The sequence below is a fragment of the Lithobates pipiens genome, unplaced genomic scaffold, assembly GCF_037356315.1.
Source record: "Lithobates pipiens isolate NorthernLeopardFrog02 unplaced genomic scaffold, aLitPip1_a1.2 Scaffold_18, whole genome shotgun sequence".
NCBI classification, from domain to species: domain Eukaryota; kingdom Metazoa; phylum Chordata; class Amphibia; order Anura; family Ranidae; genus Lithobates; species Lithobates pipiens.
This window is the reverse complement of record NW_027507758.1, coordinates 294,485,750-294,507,939: the sequence shown is the minus strand read 5'-3', so window position 1 is coordinate 294,507,939 and position 22,190 is coordinate 294,485,750.

Sequence of the window (22,190 nt, the reverse complement as noted above, 5' to 3'; positions counted from 1 at the left end):
AAGGCCTCACATATCACCCAGCTGCTAAGCTCAATTGTTCTGTTGCAGAAACACATGAGAGGAAAGGAATCTGGACTGGCCTCTTAGTTTATCCAAACAAACTTGATGATTATATAGTGCTCACACAGCAGCTCTTGGAAACAACTCATATCTCATTAAAAAAAGAGAAAATAGAAGTTCTTTTTTTGCTGGCTTTTTATTTTTGAAGAAATCCCCATTATTTTGCTCTATACCATCAGGCCCCTGCTTGATGTCTTATTTATGCTTTTTATATACATTTTTTTTCTCCCAAAACATTTTTTGGCTTTGTCATATTTACATAGCTCCCAACTGTCCCTGATTTCGAGGGACTGCCCCTGATTTGGCGCAATGTCCATCTGCCCCTCTTCCCTCCTCATTTGTCCCTCATTTTGGTCTGATCTATAGAGTTGCTATAAAATGAACTTTTTATTTTCAAAAAGTGTTTCCCAGTGCTAAACCTGTCATCCAAATTCTAAATGGCTGCATTTGTAAATTTTAAAAGCCAAAATAAAGGAATAGTAGTGGTAAAAAAAAAAGCTCTTGTGGATTTAATGAACCTTTTTTTGGGGTAATTCCCCTTTAAGGGGTGTGGTAGGGGCATGTCCTATGCCTACATATGCTTACAGCTAGTAGGTGTTCCTAATCCCCATCTCAAAATGTTGGGATATATGTATTTATAAGATGGATTCCTAAAGCAGAGTTCCAGCCTTTTAAAAAAAAAAAAAAAAAAAAAAAACACGATAGTTGCATCTTCTATTATACATTCCGGCATATGTAGCGAATGAAGTCCATTTTGTTAGATAGTTCTGCAAACTACTTATCATCACCTCGTTAGCAAGTGTGCTCCTATCTTAAGCCCGCTCGAAACTCTTTCCGGGATATGGTGCTGCTGGCTATGCAGCATGCACCTCCCAATCTGGTGCATGCGCATTGCGTGCAAAGTGTGGCACACACGTATTGCAGGGGCTGCCCATTGACTTCTGGGACTGATGACACTTATATCCCAGGAGCCAATGGGGGGCTGGATATGGCGTACCTTGCTGCGGTGAGGTACAGCGGAACTGCATCTGTCTCGGGTCAAAAACGGTAATAACCTTTAAATATAAAAAATAGAAACACATTACAATAATTAATAGCAATGCGATCAGAAACACGGGGGGGGGGGGGACTTCAAAAATCGGGTGGATTTCTGCTTCAAGTTGAGGGTATGTACACATTGCCCATAGCAGAAAGGGCAGTGTTTGTTATAAGATCTGCAGCAGCTGATCAGGGTGGTGGGTGGCCTTATTTAAAGTGGTTGTAAACCCCAGGCATAAAATATATGAACAAAGCATATCCCTGTACTTGTGTCAATTAAGAGCACTAAGTGTCTGCTGGTTCATTCCTCTGCTATCAGCATGAATCACTTCTGACAAGTTTTCCTGACACAAGAGAAAGAAGGTGACGGGATAGAGTTCCAGCTGGTTGACAGTCGGTTTCTGTGTGCTGTGTGAATGGGGGAGAGGGTCCCTGCCCTCTAATCAGCTGTGAGAGCTCTACTCATTGAGCTCTGCAGAATGTAACTTCAGCTCTCCACCCCCTTTTTTCTGAACTCTCAGGCAATCTTTATAATTAAGCATTCTGAACGGCTGTAGACATGAGAAGGCTGCAGCTAGGCGGATGCAACTTATGTAGGAGGATTTGTTTAATCTCTGTTTATCATCTGAGGCCAGTCACTTCACTGGGTATATGGAAGGGTTTTACAACTGCTTTAAGTAGAATCAGGTAGGCCATGGTGCCATACCCTTAACCCCTGTTATTGCACCCTGGAGTGGAAATCAGTCACCCAAATACCCAGTGCTGCACTGTGGGTGGCAGGGGAAAGCCATAAGCTCCACCATGCTGTCCACCAGGTCATTTATAAAGCTCTGGAAGGCAAACAAGTTAGGGGTAAGTGGGTTAATGGTAAGTAGAAGCAGCAAAGAGTGCCAAACTTACAGCACACCTGTTAATTTTAATTTGACTATTTTCAGACCATTGCCCTTTAAACCTATTTATTGGAAGATTTATATATTTTACATTTCTGCTTAGTCATACAGTATCTCACAAAAGTGAGTAGACCCCTCACATTTTTGTAAATATGCTATTATATCTTTTCATGTGACAACACTGAAGAAATTACACTTTTCTACAATATAAAGTAGTGAGTGTACAGCTTGTATAACAGTTACATAGTTAGCAAGGTTGACTGATAAAGACACCAGTCCATCCAGTTCAACCTGAGTGTCTACAATTGTCCCTATCCCTGTACATTGCACACTCACATCGGTCCCTACCCTCTAGGAGCCCACAATCCAAGGTCCCCATTCATATATTAGGGCTACTTTTGGACAGAAGCCAATTAAGCTACCTGCATGTCTTTGGAGTGTGGGAGGAAACCGGAGTACCCAGAGGAAACCCACGCAGGCACAGGGAGAACATGCAAACACCAGGCAGGTAGCGTCATGGTTGGGATACGAACCAGCGACCCTTTTTACTGCTAGGTGAGAGTGCTAACCACTACACCACTGTGCTGACCTGAACAGTGTAAATGTGCTGTCCCCTCAAAATAACTCAACACACAGCCGTTAATGTCTAAACCCCTGGCAACAAAAGTGAGTACACCCCTAAGTGAAAATGTCCAAATTGGGCCCAGAGTGTCAATATTTTGTGTGGCCACCATTAGTTCCCAGCACTGCCTTAACCCTCTTGGGCATGGAGTTCACCAGAGCTTCACAGGTTGCCACTGGAGTCCTCTTCCACTCCTCAATGGCGACATCACGGAGCTGGTGGATGTTATAGACCTTGCGCTCTTTCATGTTCCATTTGAGGATGCCCTGCAGATGCTCAATAGGGATTAGGTCTGGAGATATGCCTGGCCAGTCCGTCACCTTTACCCTCCACTTCTTTAGCAAGACAGTAGTTGTCTTGGAGGTGTGTTTGGGGGTCGTTATCATGTTGGAATATTGCCCTGCGGCCCAATCTCCGAAGGGAGGGGATCATGCTCTGCTTCAGTATATCACAGTACATGTTGGCATTCATGGTTCCCTCAATGAACTGTAGCTCCCCAGTGCCAGCAGCACTCATGCAGCCCCAGACCATGACACTCCCACCACCATGCCTGACTGTAGGCAAGACACATTTGTCTTTGTACTCCTCACCTGGTTGCTGCCACACACGCTTGACACCATCTGAACCAAATACATTTATCTTGCTCTCATCAGACCACAGGACATGGCTCCTGTAATCCATGTCCCTAGTCTGCTTGTCTTCAGCAAACTGTTTGTGGTCTTTCTTGTGCATCATCTTTAGAAGAAGCTTCCTTCTGGGACAACAGCCATGCAGACCAATTTGATGCAGTGTGCGGCGTATGGTCTGAGCACTGACAGGCTGACCCCCAAAACTCTTCAATCTCTGCAGCAATGCTGGCAGCACTCATACATCTATTTCCCAAAGACAACCTCTGTATATGATGCTGAGCACATGCACTCAACTTCTTTGGTTGACCATGGTGAAGCCTGTTCTGAGTGGAACCTGTCCTGTTAAACTGATGTATGGTCTTGGTCACTGTGCTGCAACTCAGTTTCAGGGTCTTGGCAATCTTCTTATAGCCTAGGTTATCTTTATGTAGAACAACATTTTTTTTTTCAGATCCTCAGAGTCCTTTGCCATGAGGTGCCATGTTGAACTTCCAGTGACCAGTAAGAGAGAGTGAAAGCTATAACACCAAATTTAACACACCTGCTCCCCATTCACACTTGAGACATTGTAACACTAACGAGTCACATGACACCGTGGAGGGAAAATGGCTAATCGGGCCCAAATTGGACATTTTCACGTAGGGGTGTACTCACTTTTGTGTTGAGTTATTTTGAGGGGACAACAAATTTACACTGTTATACAAGCACTCACTACTTTACATTGTAGCAAAGTGTAATTTATACAGTGTTGTCACATGAAAATATATAATAAAATATTTACAAAAATGTGAGGGGTGTACTCAATTTTGTGAGATACTGTAGTTGTCTCTTATTTCCCCTTAGTTAAGGCTCTTGAACAATACACTTATACAACAATAAAGTGTATATATATATATATATATGTTGTTGGTTACCAAGGGGATGTGTATAGACAGCTGTATCTATCTTCTGCTGCACATGTTCAAAGCCATTAGGTCAGCATTCTACAGACTATGCTGTGACCAACTACTGTTTCCCATGGCCACGGCAACATTTTTGTAAAATTCCCACTGGCCTCAAACAGAACTCTAGACAGATTATAAACACTAAATACAAAGTTATGGTTTCAATCCACAGCCGCAATCAGATTTTAAGTCCTTACCGATTACAATACAATACAGTAAAAAGGAGTTGCAAATTAATCGGAACATAATAAAACAAGAATAGTTAATATGCTATTGCTCTTTTTAAAATGTGTGCTCTTGCAAGGTCATCATTGTCCACTTAAAGAGTCACTGCAGCAGGTACAAACATGAGGATCAGATGTCTTGACTTTTCACTGTCTGTATGCTTCATCTGGTGACATACTATGTAGTGAGAGAACTTAGTGTAGAGATGACAAACCCAACCCCAAAAAAACTTCAAACTTCTGCTTCTTAATAACTAAAACAATACTTCATCCTATACAAATGTAACCCAGAATGGTGAAATGACACCATTATTGCAATAAATGACACACACATCCAGAAGTGTCCGGATTTCAGCAGAAAAACATAAAAGACGACTTATCTGATGTATTCACAAACTATGCCATGAGGGTGCACCAGCATGATTAGCGCTGTCACTCAAGTGAGGTTGCACAACATCTGAACTTGTGGAAAGGTTTCTGCGTAGTTCTCTTTAAACTTCTCCTATTCCACCCATGATTGTACTGGAGATGAAAATGAAAATATACAGAACAAATTCAGTGTGTAGTCAACCTGTAAATGCAGACACCAGCAATTCCCATAATCCTGTAAGTAATCCTGTAAGTAGTTGGTGTAAAACAAGAATGCAGGGAGTTTTCATTTCAATCTGATATAGAGATTGCATGTTCAAAATAATAACAATACATCTGGTTAAAACGTTTAGAAGGGATGATGATAAATTGTAGTGTTGTGTTTCAAATAAAACAATGTAAATAAATAAGGAATCAATCTGAATTTTGGACTACTACAAAATGGTTGCTGCATTGGATGGGTTCTAGTAATGGAGGTGGTGGGCAGCTCAGTGTTTGGCATCCCTCTTCCACTCAGCCCAGAAGTGTGCACTTGCTACCCCTTTCCCCAGGAACACACATGATGTTTACATAGCCTCCAGATGCGAGAGGACTGACTGGCTTATATTGGCTTCACTGGTGAGGAAGTGATGTCACCAGAAGGAGGAGAAGGCAGACAAAAAAATCCAGAAAAGCCAAGCTCAGACTTTTCTCAACTCTGTATTTCCCCGCAAAAGTGACAATGTGGAGCAGTGGTGGAATATACAGTGGCAGAGTTGCAAGGGTGGGACAAAGGAAGGGTCAGAGTCAGGGGTGCAGTGGTAGGGGTGCTGGGTGACAGGCACTTGTCACAGTGCAAAAGGTGTTGTCAAACCTCTGAAGCAAAATTTACTGTCAGGATGCCAGAAATTTACAAACGGCACCAATTTTTTACTGGCACTGCAAAAAAGTACCTAAAATTACAGTTTTCAGTGCTAAACAGTGCAAATATCAATATTTAAACTATAAACATATGCTATTAGTAATGTGTTTAAGTTTAACAAAATTAAAAAAAACATATTTCTGGTCAGGTTACTATAATTCAGCCAGCACAGAGTCCTCCCTTACATCAGTCTGCAGGATTCCCTCTTACAGTGAAACAAAACTCTTATGTAAAGGGGAACGCTGCAAATCATGATCTAAGGGGGAACTTTGATGTAGAGGGGGGCTCTGGTGACCGGGGACCACCTTATATCAGAGTCCACTGTGTTCTCTTTACATCAGAGTTCCCAATTACATCAGGGTCCGCAGATTGAGTTCCCCCTTGCACTGTAAGGGGGAATCCTGCTGACTGATGTAAAGGGGAATGCCAGGAACTCTGATGTGGGAGGCACTCTGGTGACCAGAGACCACCTTCCTTACAGAAAATACACTAAGGTAAGGGGGGGTTACTAATATTGGGGGGAAATGTTTATATCAGTGCCCCCTTACATCAGTGACACCCTCAGATTGGCCAGGCGGCACTGTCACTGACCTCCTCTCAGGTGCACCATGCAGGGCTCAGTCAAATGGCTCCAGCTTGGTGGCTCTGGGTTTTATGCTACAGGAGATGGTCAGAGGCTACAGACATGCTAAAGGAGACGGTCTGAGGCTGCGGACATGCTAAAAGGAGACACTCAGAGACTGCGGACATGCTAAAGGAAACAGTCAGAGACTGCAGACATGCTAAAGGAAACAGTCAGAGACTGCGGACATGCTAAAGGAGACCATCAGAGACTGTGGACATGATACAAGAGATGGTCTGAGATTGCAGGCATGATACAAGAGATGGTCAGAGATTGCGGACATGATATAAGAGCTGGTTAGAGGCTGCAGACAGGATACAAGAGGTGGTCATAGGATGCAGACAGGGTACAGGAGGTGGACAGGATACAGGATATAGCAAGACAGAGATTGTGTACAATGATTTTGTACAATCTCATCACTGTCATTTTTGTTTGGTAACTGTTGCCTGTGCCTGTCTGTGGCCATCACATAGATAACAGCCAAAGTGACCAGTGGTTTTCTTAGGATTTTGGACCATTTTATATATTATTACAATAATTTTCAGGGAAAAGTGTCAGAAAAAATCGCTGCGACTGGGTCGTGTGAGAACTGCGCATGTGCACGCAGTTCCGGAAATCCCAGAGACAATCCGATCCTGATTTCGCACTACCTGACCCGCCCCAAGCCTGCTGATGAAGATTGCTAGGAGCCAAGTGGGCTGAAGGAGGAGCCTCGGAGTGGAAAGTTCAGTGGAGCCGGTGAGGGCTGGCAGCGGCACGAGCAGCACTGTCCACTCCACGAGTGAAATGGACAGCGCAGACCTGGCGTGTCAGACACACAAAGCCCTGACCAGTGCCACTGGCCAGCACTGAGCACACCCTGGCTGCAGCCCCCGGTGAGTAAAATATAAAAACGTGCATACAACTTGTGACCTGTCCTTACCTAATGTGCAAACAGTGCTTGCCGTTCTACCAAATAATTAATAAAGTGTCTTAATTTACTGAATAAAATATGAGTCATACTTTATTCACTAAAATAAGACACTTTATTAATTATTTATTTTGTACAATCTCATCGCTGTCATTTTTGTTTGGTAACTGTTGCCTGTGCCTGTCTGTGGCCATCACATAGATAACAGCCAAAGTGACCAGTATTTTTTTTAGGATTTTGGACCATCTCATATATTATTACAATAATTTTCATTTCCATGAATTACCGGTATATATTTCTTCATATATATATTTACTCACTATTTACTAATACATCATTTGGTCACGTTAGTGAGAGTTTATTATTTTATCATTGAACATTTAATATATTTATCCGCAGATCATTATTCATTTTTTATTTATACACTGATAGTATTTAGTCAAAATTGGAAATGAAAATTATTGTAATAATATATAAGATGGTCCAAAATCCTAAGAAAACCACTGGTCACTTTGGCTGTTATCTATGTGATGGCCACAGACAGGCACAGGCAAAAATGACAGCGATGAGATATGACTCATATTTTATTCAGTAAATTAAGACACTTTATTAATTATTTGGTAGAACGGCAAGCACTGTTTGCACATTAGGTAAGGACAGGTCACAGGTTGTGTGCACGTTTTCATATTTTACTCACCGGGGGCTGCAGCCAGGGTGCGCTCAGTGCTGGCCAGTGGCACTGGTCAGGGCTTTCTGTGTCTGTCCAGGGGGTGAGTCTGACACGCCAGGTCTGCACTGTCCATCACACTGCCGCTGCCAGCCCTTGCCAGCTCCAACGAACTTTCCACTCCGAGGTTCCTCCTTCAGCCCACTCTGCTCCTAGCAATCATCATCAGCGAGTTTGGGCAGGTCAGGTAGTGTGGAATTAGGATCAGATTGTCTCAGGGATTTCCGGAACTGCGCACGCATGCGCAGTTCTCACCTGATCCAGTTGCAGCAATTTTTACTGGCACTTTTCCCTTACTACGTGCTTTCATGGGCACAAAAAAAATCCTTTTTTTTTTACTGGGGGGCCCGTGAATATATGGGTGGTTGGCAATACTGCCAGCTATGCATGGCAACCAATGAACTTTTGGTTTTAGCTTGTTTGGTTAAGCTTTAAAAATGAAATCTAGAAGATTGTTTATTTATGCACAGCTGTTCCAGATTCTGTATGCTCTAGGGCAGTGGTTCTCAACTTCAGTCCTCAAGTACCCCCAACAGGCCATATTTTGGGAATTTCTCTTAGATAAAATAACTGTCCAAAATACCAAGCCATTGACTCTGATTCAAAGTACCTGTGCGAGATAAAGGAAAACCTGCGAACATGGCTTGAGGACTGAGGTTGAGAACCACTGCTCTAGTGCATGCTTCAATGCCATTTATAATTGGACAAGAATGCACAAGTACAGTAGATGCCAGTGCTCTTACACTGCAGCACACCACAATGCGCATTCCTGTGAAGTATATGTGCTGAGTACAGCCCGCTGCCAGCAGCCTGCCAAAATCAATGACAGGCTGAAATATGCAACTGCTGTACACTGTTCCACATGGTTCTTGCATATGGAGTCGTAGAATTACAGGGTAATATGCCCTAAACACAGAAAGTCCACATTCAAGACATACAGTCCTATAAGCGAGCACTACTAAAGTGCGGGATTTAAAAACGCAGACATTCATACACACCTATGTGACTGACATGACCGTTGATCACTCAGTTCTCAGTCTTCACTGAGCAGAGAGTGGTGACTGTCAGTTACCAACTCTCTTTGCTGCCCCTCCAGTGCTCACTGGAGTGCTGGGCTGTGGAGGGGGTGTGAGTGGCTGGCTCAGGCTCTCAGTGGTGTGCTGAGAGGCTGAGCTAGCTGCCAGTAAGGGTTTTTGGGTGGATCTAGGCATTATTTAGGGGATCCATGCAGAGCCTGAACTGGCTCTCTGATGTCAGCTGATAGCTAAAGCCCACTGACAGCTGAACATAGGTCAAATTGGTGCAGAACTAATTGCACTCCTGTGACCCAGAGCAAAAGTATGGCCAAAAGAGCTCTGGCCATACGTTCCCTTTACATGTAGACCAGTGCCAATCACAACAACCAGCAAGAAACACATCCAGAATGGTCCCTCCTACAGTAGGTATGTGTATGTTGTAATGGGAAATGCCCTTCTAGATCCTGGCCCGGTCAGTTTACAGCAACTATTTACACTCCACCCCACCCTCTCAGTTTACACAGGCACTTTAATCTGTTCCCTGGCAGCTCACACCACAATTTCTACATCCAAACTTTGCTGCTGGTCAGGAGAACTGTATCTGGAGTTTTAGATGAGAGCTCTTTGTAAGGACACCACTCACCAGCATGCAGTGACAGGCACTTTTGTATTCATCCTGTTCGATAAACACTAAAAACTGTGAATACTAACATGTAGAAAATAAAACTATAAATGAATCACTGGATTTGTCTATCTCTGGACATTGAATTTTAATACAATTTCTTTTTTTTTCCTGCTGTGTTTTCAGTGCACAGAGAAAGACAACATTTTCCCATTATCACATAAAGACCCTGTAGCTATCATCTGTATCCAACACTTGAACTAAAGCTCCATACACACGGGCCAAAAACAACTATTACAGTAGAAACCGGCTGACTTTTGGCCCATATGCACAGCTGCCCGTCCGACAGAAGCTTTTCTCACGACCAACATCTGTTGAATTCACAGGCTGGAAAACTAGTAGCCGATAGACATCCAATCAGCGCCTGCAGCCAATGGTTGTGAACGTTGACCGGTGGGTTTTTGCAGGAGCGGTCCCCCTGTCAAAACACAAAAGCACAGCGAGAGAGATCTAACATTGCTAGTGCATAGTTAGTATGGCAACCTCTCCACTGCGTTGAATGAAAAAAACGAATTTACGCGTGTACTAGGCTTTACCCATTGAATTAACCCTTGATAAAACATAACCCCTCGACTGCCAAGAACATATATTATACACCCATGAACTGTGTTAACATACTCTGTGGAGCAGAAGTGATCTAAGAAGTGAATTAAGAAGTGATCTGGGAGCCACAAAGTCACCACTACAAACTAGGGTTGCCACCTGCCCGGGATTCACCCGGACAGTACGGGTTTTGAATCCTGTGTCCGGGGATCAGTCCACCTGAGCCCCGGACACAGTGCTGAGGAGTCTCCTATTATTACTGTGTATTGGGGTTCCCCATGCAGGTGTCTCCCTCCCTGCCTGCACTGCCCGGTGCTCTGGCTGGGTCTCCGGCACTTTCACAGTTAAGTTGTGACACATTGCAGGTTGGCTGTGAGGGGGGAGAGACTCGCCAGTCGCCAGTGCCTACTCCATGCAGACACACAGCCTCAGCTCTTCCCCTCTGCAAGCCGATCATGTGACCTGTCCAGAAAGTGAGAGGAGCAGACTGCTGAGCAAGCTAAGGGGACACAGACAGTCCGCTGGGTGAGTGCAGAGCTGAGGGCTTTTACTTCCCTGCAGTTCACAGTCCACAAGCTATCCAGTGTGGGACAGTCATGCTTGTCTTTCCAGGGACATGGCTGTTGATTGAAGATTGAAGTCTAGTTCTCCCTGCAGTACCATCCTGGTATAATTAATTCATTGTGCAGTGCTCACTCAGTAGCCTTTATCGAATATATTTTCTTCTCTATTTGTGGGGTGCCTGTGGATTGTTTTGATTTTTTTAGTAATTAAAATTCCACTACCCACTGACAATGCACTCTGCCCCACTGACAACACACTCTGCCCACTGACACCATCCACTGCCCACTGACACCATCCACTGCCCTATTGACAGTGTCCACTTTTAAGGTAGGCTAGGTTCATATTTTAACTGCGACATTTCTTTTAATAATCTAATCATATTTTATGGTCACTCAAATGTTTTTGTTTTATTTAACCATGTCCCTTTAAGTCTACCCCCTCTCCACCATTTAACCAATTTGGCCACAGCCACTGTTCACTGCAGCGCGCTATCCGCGGCTCCTTACTACTCTCCTAGGGTAACTCAAAGGTGTCCCAAGTCTCCTACAATCCTATAGCGTGTCTATAGCGTGTACTACAAAAAAAAATTCCGTGCGTTGCTAAAGTGTTCGGGTTTGGCTTGACGAACAGATGGCAACCCTACTGCAAACCTTCCTGGTTGGTCTCTTTTGTGCATTCACAGAAAAATCACCTTATTTTCTATGAAGAGGCCATCTATTGTTGGGATGCATAAAAGATGGCCTCTCCAAAGGAATGAATGAGCTTTTGTCATTGTGTAGCACTGGCTTAGTATTGCCTCTGTAATATATACAGAGTATTGCTCTCTGAAAAATTGCATTTTACTGGCTAAACTGCCCAGGGGAGACTCTATTGGGTACAGCTGCAGGATTGAAGGCAGATTGGTTACTGCTGTAGCTAAGAAGAAGTAGGGGAATGTGTCCCATGTACTTGTCTTCTGAGCACTTCCAGAGCTTGTTTCTGTCTGTGACTCTCCTAAAGGGAGGTGCAGACTTGAGAGGGAAGTTTTCAGCGTGTTCTGCGATTTTTTTTTCCTTGTTACCGAAGATGTGCTAACAGTGCAGTGAAATCTAGAGACGAATTTCAGTATTGCAGCAATCATCATCATCATCCTGTGGCCTGTGTTGCTCCCATTGTCATCCAGACGACTAAGACAGCGATCAATCTACCAATTGCTGGAAGGAAGATATATCAAGTGCATCTAATGATGTGAGATATTCTGTCATCCTTATGTGAGTGGATCTTGCTTAATCCTGTTGGGTCCTATTTACCGCTAATGCAGCTCTATCTGAAAGTGGATCATCACATTTGTTAATCTTTGTTACCCTGTGACACTTTGCGAAGATACCCCTTTCCATTCTGTGGATTACAAATATTGCTTCACAAAAGTCTGAGTACTCAAACACAGGATTTAAAGGGCCTCAAAGCTGGCAGACTCTGTGTGTGTGTGTGTATATAGGATTCCCACTGGCCAGTGGTTATCTAGAACCCATGAGACCTAGATAGTCTTATAGTCAGTGATGTCACTTTTGGGTAATTGTTGGTTTCGTTCACCACTCGCTCAATACATTTCATGCAAGGCCTCTTACTGGTGGTTAAAGTGAACGAACACCAATTCTGTTTTCATTTACTAAGCATTTGTATTATATCACTGCATTTATTATTGGTATTCTGTTAATCAGTTTATCTCTTTTCAGGGCTTATTACTAGTTCTAATAAAGCCCAGCTAAAAGTTTAAACAGTGTATTGGTGTTACTTGGATCCAGGTGAGGGTGAGCCATCACTGGTATGGGACAGAAGACCCGTATATTACAGCAGCCTTTGTGGGGATATCTTCTGGTCCCTGTCACAGAGTGATGACTACCTCTACCAGCCAAGTCACCATGATGGACCCTGTCTTTGCTGTCAAGTGGTGTGAAGAGCAAAATGGCAGGTTGGGGCTCTGTGTAATGATGAGTCTCACTGGTGCCATCTGGACTAAGGAACAGGTCCAGCAAGTAGTGTCAGATTTGATGCCTGATCAGAAAACATTCATACTGGACCTGAAAGTTGATCAGACAGCCTCTCCCACCTATGCTTTGCTAGCATGGAAAAGAGGGATCCTGCCCTGTTTCCAGGGAGTTGGCAAACAGTTACCAGGGGACCTCAAAGCTCAGCTTATACAGCTAAGTTTGCTAGATGATCACCCTGAAAATGCTAGCTCAACAACATCAGGACCAGGACCATCAGCTACTACTTCCACCCCAACTACAGGGTTCCCTCCTGCTACATTCTTTACCGATATGGGAAAGCTGGTGGAAATATTGGCACAAAACTCAGCCACATCTGCCAATTATGGATATCGAAAGTTGCGGTTCTATTCTGGGAAGGTCCCTGTGCCATCTGGGGAAGAGGACTTTGCAACCTGGATAGATCAGGCAATGCAGGCTGTGGAAGAATGGGAAGTCGCTGACACAGTAAAAAGACAAATGTTAATTGAGAGCCTAAGAGCTCCCGCTTCAGATGATATCAGAAATCTAAAAACTGACAATCTGGGCTGCACAGCCACTGAGTATCTAGAAGCTTTACGAGAAATTTTTCGAGGAGTGGAGGACTGTGCTGAGCCAATTTATATGTTCTCACACACCTATCAAAATGAAGGAGAAGAGTTAACCACTTATGTTCGGCAGCTGGATAAAATCCTTCATGAGGTCATCCTAAAAGGAGGCATGGAGCTGAGTCATGAAGCAAAGCTTTATTGGATCCAATTCATAAAGAAGCACTGCCACTGGATCCCATAATGTTGAAATTTGGGACTAGAGACCAGAACAAGCCAGTGACGTATTCCAAATTGGTCAAAGCTATCCTAGAAGAAGCTTTAATTAAGGCAGCTTTCACTGTAGAAGTAGGAAGCATGGGCATAGTTGAGGTCCAGTCTGAAGTAATGGCTTTGAAAACTCAGATGTCACAGATGATGGAGTTGATGACATCGCTCTGTCTGCCAGGACTGCCATACCAGAGGGGGAAAAGACATTGAAACCAACTAGGGCAGAGGCAATACAAAATGTTCCTGCTGGAGAACCCTCTAGTTCAGTGGTCTGCTATAACTGTGGGGGTATTGGTCACTATAAACATGACTGTCCCAGCCCACCAAAGCCATGAAGAGAGCATAATAAGCCGGGGGGGGGGACTCCAGAGGGCCCTGGTGAGGGAGGCTGCTGGGTGCCCATCTAAGTCAACTCGCTCCAGTTCTCAAGTCTTAAATGAAGGGCAAGGAAAGCCTAAACATTTGTATCAAGCCTCAGTTAGGCTACCTAAGCTACTGTGAGTTGGGTCCCAGATCACAGGAGATCGGTGCACACCACATCCAAAACCTTTTAGTCCAGATGACAATGGAAACGGGCACAGGCAAAAGAGGGATTCAAGCCCAAACAGCCAAGCATGTTCCTGACAAGCTGGTGGGTCCTTCTCCTATAGTGCCAGTTCAGGTGGAAGGTGTATACACAAAAGCCCTTCTAGACTCTGGTACACCCAAGTGACTTTAATTTACTGTGATTTCTATGATAAACACCTGCTCTTGTAGAAGTAAGAAAGTCTAGAGATCTGGGGTATAGGCACTAAGAAGCTCTCCTATGACGGATATTTTCCAGTCAAGCTTGAATTTGACCCATGTAGGGCAGACAGAGACTTCCGACACATTGGCCAGTGTATGTCCACGCCCCCGGGGGATAAATTGGAGTACCATGATTGTGGGGATGAACACTGAAGGTTAGTCACTCCTGCAGTTAAAAGTGTACATCTGATGTTGCACTCAGTGTACCACCGATTGGTCCAGGAACAAAAGGCCCCAACAGGAGTAGGAAAATTGTGGAAGTTGGACAAAAAGAAAAAGGTCTTGCAGCCAGGTGAAGTAGCATGTCTGCGGGCTTCAATCAAACTGAATTGGAATCAACCTGGTCCTTATGTTATCCTTGAAGGTGACCCACAGAAGACAGATTCGGGTTTGGAACTGATTCCGGAAGTCATTTCTCTGAAGGCATTACAGAAAACCCATGGAAAGTTTCCTGTCAGTGTTTGTAATGTTACTGATTTTCCAGTGAAACTTCAGGCCCGAATGATGATAGGGCAGGTAAATCCAGCCACACCCATCACACATGATGTAGTGGGGGATGCCAAGGAAGCGTTGCCAGAGTATTTCTATCCAAAAGACTCTTCTTTGACATCTGAATGGAAAAAACAGGCAAAAACACAACTCTTAAAGTGGAGTAAAATTTTGATGTGGGATGCGCAGAGAGTGCACAGCATCCTATTTTTCTACAAGAGGATAGGCCATTTTGAGAAAGGTCTCGACGAATCCCATTAGCTGATTTAGATGACCTTAGAGAACATATTGCAGAGTTGAAGAGGACTGGAATTATTCGGGAGTCCCGAAGTCCCTATGCTTCTCCCATTGTGGTGGCAAGGAAGAAAAATGGGTCATTACGGCTGTGTATCGATTATCACACTCTCAACAAAAGCACAATTCCAGACTAGTACACCACTCCTTGAATAGAAGTTGCCCTGCAGTGCCTGTCAGGAGCCAAATGGTTCAGCGTGTTGGACCGGAAAAGTGGGTAGCATCAGATCCCTATGCATCCAGATGACCGGGAGAAAATCGCTTTCATCTGCCCAGTGGGGTTCTTTGCGTTTGAACGGATGCCACAGGGTCTGCCTGGAGCCCCAGCTACATTCCAGCACTTGATGGAACGGGCTATTGGTGACATGAACTTAATTGAAAAGTGTTAGTGTACCTAGATGATATAAGTGTCTTTGGACGGACTTTGGAAGGACATGAGGAGCGTCTAGAGAAGGTTCTGAAGCGACTCTATGAAGAGGGGTTGAAGCTGTCCCTTGAGAAGTGTCAGTTCTACCAGTCATCAGTCATCTACCTTGGGCATGTTGTCTCAGCGGAGGGAGTGGCCACTGACCCCAAGAAGTTGGAAGCCGTTACCACTTGGCCCAGGCCCAAAAATGTGCAAGAGCTGAGATTTTTTCTTGGGTTCTGCTCCTTCTACAGGAGTTGTGGATGGATTTGTGGAGGGATTTACCAAAATAGCCAGACCTCTCACTGAACTTTTGCAGGCTGGAGACGATGATCCTTCGAGGTCTCAGAAGTAGTCCGCCAAACTAGTGGAGTAAGAAAGTCTGAGGAGTCCATAGAGGGAGACTGGTCTGATCAATGCGAACAAGCTTTCCATCAAATGAAATGGAGCTTGACCAATGCACTAGTTTTAGCCAACGCTGACAACCGCAAGCCCTATGATCTCCATGTTGATGCCAGCAGAGCAGGACTATGTGGTGTGTTGTACCAAGAACATGATGGATGTCTGAGGCCGCGTACACACGGGCGGACTGTTCACCCAACTTTGTCCGCTGAACAGTGTTTCAGCGGACAGTCCGCTCGTGTGTGGGCTTCAGCGGACAGTTTCAGCGGACAGTCTGACGAACAAAGTTTTTCGGAATTTCCGTAAGACTGTCCGCTGAAACTTGGTTTGAGCGGACAGTCCGCTCGTGTGTAGGCTTGTTCGACAAACTAAGTCTCGCGCATGCTCAGAAAGAATTTACACGGCGAAGGTTGCATTGCAGTGTATTGGACGTCGAATTTCTCGTCCCGTCGTACGTGCCGTTCACGTCATCGCGCAAGTTTTCAGCGGACTGTTCGTTCGTCGTGTGTGGTCAAGTCCGTTCATGCTAATTTTGAACGGACTGTTTGTCAAACTGTTTGACGAACCTAGTTGGGCGGACAGTCCGCCCGTGTGTACGCGGCCTGAGACCTGTTGCTTATGTAGGTCAAAGCCTTACTCTGTGTCACGTACCTGGTCGGAGGCTGAAATGCTGGGAGGGCTTCCCTTTCGACTAAGTGCAGAGCGCCCCCTGAAGGTTGCACAGGGAATGCTATGCTCAAAGAGGCAGGGGTTGCCAGCTGCGACAGGCTGAGGTGGTGAAAAGAAGTCCGCAGGAAGGCAGCTGACAAGCAGGGTAAATTGCTTGGCGGAAGTACCAGATGAGACCGTGCAGCAGGGAGAACCAGAAGCGGAGCCAGGCCGGAAGTCATACACAGATCAGCAAGCAGAAGCGGAGTCAATAGAACAAGCCAGGGATCATACACCGGGCAGCAGGCAGAAGCGGGGAGTTAACAGGAACAAGCCAAGGGTCAAGCCGGGGACCTACACAGATCAGACTGGTCGAGGCAAGCCGTGTCGATAACAGGTAATCCAAGACAACAGGAACAAGAACTCAGGAATACACAGGGAAGCTGAAGATCATGCAGCAATTAATGACCGCTACAGCAGACTTTACATAGACCACTGGGCGCCTAGAGTCTCTCACGTACTGCGTGCACTTTGGCACGCGCGCATGCACACTGGACAATATAACGTCCTGACCGTCCTCGCCCGTGTGTGCGTGCGCGCATGCGCATCAGCGTCGGTTAATTTGCGTTTGTTGATCCACGATTCTGCTGCCTATTGATGCCAATTCTTCTGTGGATTGTTCCCTGACATTCTGAGAGAAATTACCCTACCTACAAGTTGGAATTGTTGGCGTTTGAAATGGGCTGTTGTGGACAAGCTAAAAGAATACCTGTATGGTGCAGAATTCAAAATGGATAACAACACGCTTGCATATGTCCTTACCATGGCCAAGCTGGATTCCACTGGACATCAATTTTTGGCAGCACTTTCTAGTTTCCATTTCAGCTTGAAGTACTGACCTGGAGTTGGAAATAGGGATGCTGATGCTCTGTCAAGGAGACCCGCTAACTCATAAGGAAGGGTGGACTCAACTGGCGACAGAAGGCATTCAGGCTTTGTGTCAAGGGATTGAGTAGTGACAGGGGCCGAAGCCATTGGAGTCACCACCATTGGGGTCCCAACGCTCTACCGTGACTTGACACAAGTGAGGGATGAGGGACTGCCTACCCTTTCCAAGAAAGACTTAAGAAAGGATCAAACAGAAGATCCTCTTTGCTCTCTGACTGAAAGCCTTGGAGAGTGATCGCCTAGAACTTCTACTGACAGCAGGAGGCTGTCAGTAGAAGGAGGAGGCTCAATTGGTTCACAAGTAGTGGAACTGACTGCAGCTCTCAGGCGGGGTAGTCTACTGAAGGGGCCCCTCAGATCATCCAGAGGAGAGTTGGCAGCTGCTCCTCCCAGAGAAGCATGGTGGGGCAGTGCTGAATACATTACATGATCAATATGGACACTTGGGACCTGATAGAGCATTAGAGCTACTGTCTTTGCAGCATCCAGAGAAAGACTTTGACTCTGTAGATAGCCCATTGGGGCAGCTCTGCAAGGCAAAGTCCCATGGATCTGTTGTGTATCGATTTCTTGTGTCTGGAACCCAACACGAGTGGTCAAGGGAATGTCTTGGTAGTGACTGATCATTTCACCCCTTATGCCCAGGCTTAGCCAACAAGAGATCAACGAGCTGCCACAGTTGCCAAAGTGTTAGTGGAAATTTTTTTTGTTCATTATGAATTCACTACGACCAAGGAAGAGACTTTGAAAGCAGGCTCATTAAACAGCTATTGGATCCTCTGAGTATCAAGAAATCAAGAACTACACCTTACCACCCTCAAGGGGATCCTCAACCAGAGAGGTTTTATCGTTCCCTCCTTGACATGCTTGGAACCTTTCCATCTGACAGAAAACAGCATTGGAGCAGGCACATTTCTGCTGTGGTCCATGCCTATAATAGTACTGAAAATGATGCAATGGATTACTCACCATATAGACTCATGTTTGGAAGAGAAGCTCACCTGCCAGAGGACTTGAAGTTCTGTCTATTGAGACACAGCCAACTATATCCTACAGGGGCTATGTGGATAGGCTCAGAAAGAACCTAAAGACAGCCTATGAGAAGGCACAAGAAGCTTCTGGTGTTAAAGGTCAGTGGAACCGGAAGAATTATGATTTGATAGTTAGGTTTCATGATTTACAGCTGGGGGGCAAGGTGTTGCTAAGGAATCTGGGCCTCGCTGGAAAGCATAAGTTAGCTGACCAGTGAAGTTCTCAACAATATGTTGTCTGTAAGCAACTGCCTGGTCTTCCTGTATACCAAATCTGGCCTGATGGAAAAACAGGGTCCCTGGCATCAAAATCATCTACTGCCTCTGAGTGAAACCATCAGGGTACCTGTGAGAACTGAGACTTCATTACCAACACCTTCTTCTTCAAGGCAAGTTCCAGTTACCGGGTCTCAACCTCTACTGCCAGATGAGGCCACAACAACAGAATATGACAGGGATGATGATCTGGAGGTAGGATGGCTGTGGCCATCAGAGCTCATGGATGCCACTCCCTATTCATCAACTGCTAATCAGCCCTCGGGTGTGCTCCGGCTTGATGTATCTGAACTTGTGCCTCAGGTGCAAGGCAATTCAGAGCTAGTAGAGCAAGCCTACTAGTTAGTCCACGAACTTGATGTAGGCTTTCCGGGTGGGAGTTCCTCTGAACTCAAAGGAGAACTGTTTGAGGAAAGCCACCTTGAACCTGATGGAGAATCCCGTGAAGAGATTCATTTTGACCTCAAAGAACAGAGAGTTAAGAGAACAGAGAGATCCCCACTCACATTAGCATATGACGCTCCTGGAACAAGCTCAGAAGAAGCTATTCCCTCTGTTCGCAGACTTCCTAAATTTGAGGCACATTATATGGTGGTACCAGTGACTGATGTCCCCAACCCATCTCTCAGTGGCATCAGCCTAAGATCACAGGCCTAAGTTGGTCCATGTGTAAGGTTACTGTACAAATGCTATGTTATTATTAACCACACACATTTCCGTCTTTGGAGGACCAAAGATTTTTTGGAAGGGGGTGGATGTAGCACTGGCTTAGTATTGCCTCTGTAATATATGCAGAGTATTGCTCTCTGAAACATTGCATTGCATTTTCTGGCTAAACTGATAGCAGCCCAGGAGAGACTCTATTGGGTACAGCTGCAGGATTGAAGGCAGATTGGTTACTGCTGTAGCTAAGAAGGAAGCCTACCCCAAAAACAAAAAGAAGGGAAGACAGGATTGGATAGCAGCGCAGGAGAGCTGTGATGGGGGGGGGGGGGGGGGGGAGACATAGGAGGAGAGATACACAGACTGGCATTGTGGCAGCCAGACAGGGGGATGTGTCCCATGTGCTTGTTTTCTGAGCACTTCCAGAGCCTGTTTCTGTCTGTGACTCTCCTAAAGGGAGGTGCAGCCAGTACAGTTTTTTTCACCATCGCTCATTGCATTTCAGGCAAGGCCTCTCACTGGCAGTTAAAGTGAATGAACGCCAATCCGGTTTTCATTTACTGAGCAGTTGTATTATATCATTGCATTTAATATTGGTATTTTATTAACCAGTTTATTTATTTTCAGTGCTTATTGCTTGTTCTAATAAAGCCCAGCTAAAAGTTTAAACGGTGTATTGGTGTTACTTGGATCCAGGTTAGGGTGAGCCATCACTGGTGTGGGATATTACAGCGGCCCTTGCAGGGGTAGCGCTACAATTGAATTAAACATTTTAAAATAATATTTAGTTGCTATCTAGGGATTGCTGGAGAACTATGGTACGAGAAAGGGTAGAATAAATAGTATAAACAGCATTATACAAGGGAACTGATAGCAAGAGCATAGCAAGGATCACTTAATATGAAATATTTAATGTCACTTATAGAAGAATAGAAATACTATAGACATATGCATGTCAATAGTATATTTACAGTATGCTGTTTTTTTCTACAACATTCTATATTTTTGTTTTTATGTTTTTATTCTTTTCTGACATAAGTCTACAGTAAGTCCTATTTTCATGGTATCCTGACTACAGAAAGATTTCCAAATGTAGATTACTCGCATATGCATAAAAAGGAAACAAGAACAGAATCAGACATAGTCTGGCATATAAAAGCTAGAAAAAACCCTGTTATATCCTAAACAAATCTGTGTACAATTTAAGAGTTAATGCAAGCTCTCGCCCTTATCTCCTCCTGATAGACTTTGTGGATTACCAGGCAGTATTGTCATATAAAGTGCTGGCACAGCTCCACAGAATTGCATCATGTCTTTCTAGAATAGTACTGACTTTGCAGTTCTCTTTTCCACCTGGCTGCTGCTCACACAACAGCAACACAGAACATCCATCATCTGATGGAAATACTGGGGAGAAATCAGGATGGACACACCTGGCTTAGCGCACACACCACTTTTATATGGAAGGTCAGCTATGAAACATACTTGCTATTCTAACATTTAAGGAAAAAAAATACACAATATTTTGTCAAGAAGAGAAAAACTAGGCTTAATTGACAGCGTGAAAACATTCGAATAAGGACCCCTAGTTTCAAAAAAGCGACTATTATTGTCCATTGAGACATGCATTCCTCAAGAAACTCTTCATCTGTTTAAAATAAAAGAATACACACTAATACCCGTTTATTAGTCGGTTTCCAAACTGACGCAGTCATAGACAAGTGTAAAGCTGTTCAGGAGACACAGATTCCCCAGGTTAAAGCTGTATTAATAAAAAATCTAATATATTGAAGCTTATTAATCATTAGTTGTGGTGGCTGCTGTTCTTTCCTCCAAAGTAAGAAAACGAATGCAGAGACACATTTGGACAGCAGCATTGTTAACCTGGGGGAGGGGAGTGTTGGATGGAGTAGCAGATTTAAATACACTAACAAATTAGAGCCAAAGTCCAGCTAACACTTTATAGGCAGTTACAGCAACAGTTTTGTTCCTTTTTGGACAAAGGTTTTACATAAACATATAAAAGCTGATCATTGTAAGCACCCCTGTGCTTAAATGGTTTGTCTCAACGCTACATCTGCAGGAGAGTTTGTTCTGTTTAACCACTTCAGCCCCGGACCATTTTGCTGACCAAAGACCAGGCCACTTTTTGCGATTCGGCACTGCGTTGCTTTAACTGACAATTGTGCGGTCATGCAACATGGCTCCCAAACAAAATTGACGTCCTTTTTTCCCCACAAATAGAGCTTTCTTTTGGTGGTATTTGATCACCCCTGCAGTTTTTATTTTTTGCGCTATAAACAAAAATAGAGCGACAATTTTGAAAAAAAGCATTATTTTTTACTTTTTGTTATAATAAATATCCCCCAAAAATATATAAAAAAAAAATTTTTCCCTCAGTTTAGGCCGATACGTATTCTTCTACATATTTTTGGTAAAAAAAAATGCAATAAGCAATTATTGATTGGTTTGCACAAAAGTTATAGCGTTTACAAAATAGGGGATCGTTTTATGGCATTTTTATTAATATTTTTTTTTTTTACTAGTAATAGCGGCGATCAGCGATTTTTTATTGTGACTGCGACATTATGGAGGACACATCGGACATTTTTGACACATTTTTGGGACCATTGTCATGTATACAGCAATCACTGCTATACAAATGCAGTGATTCCTGTGTAA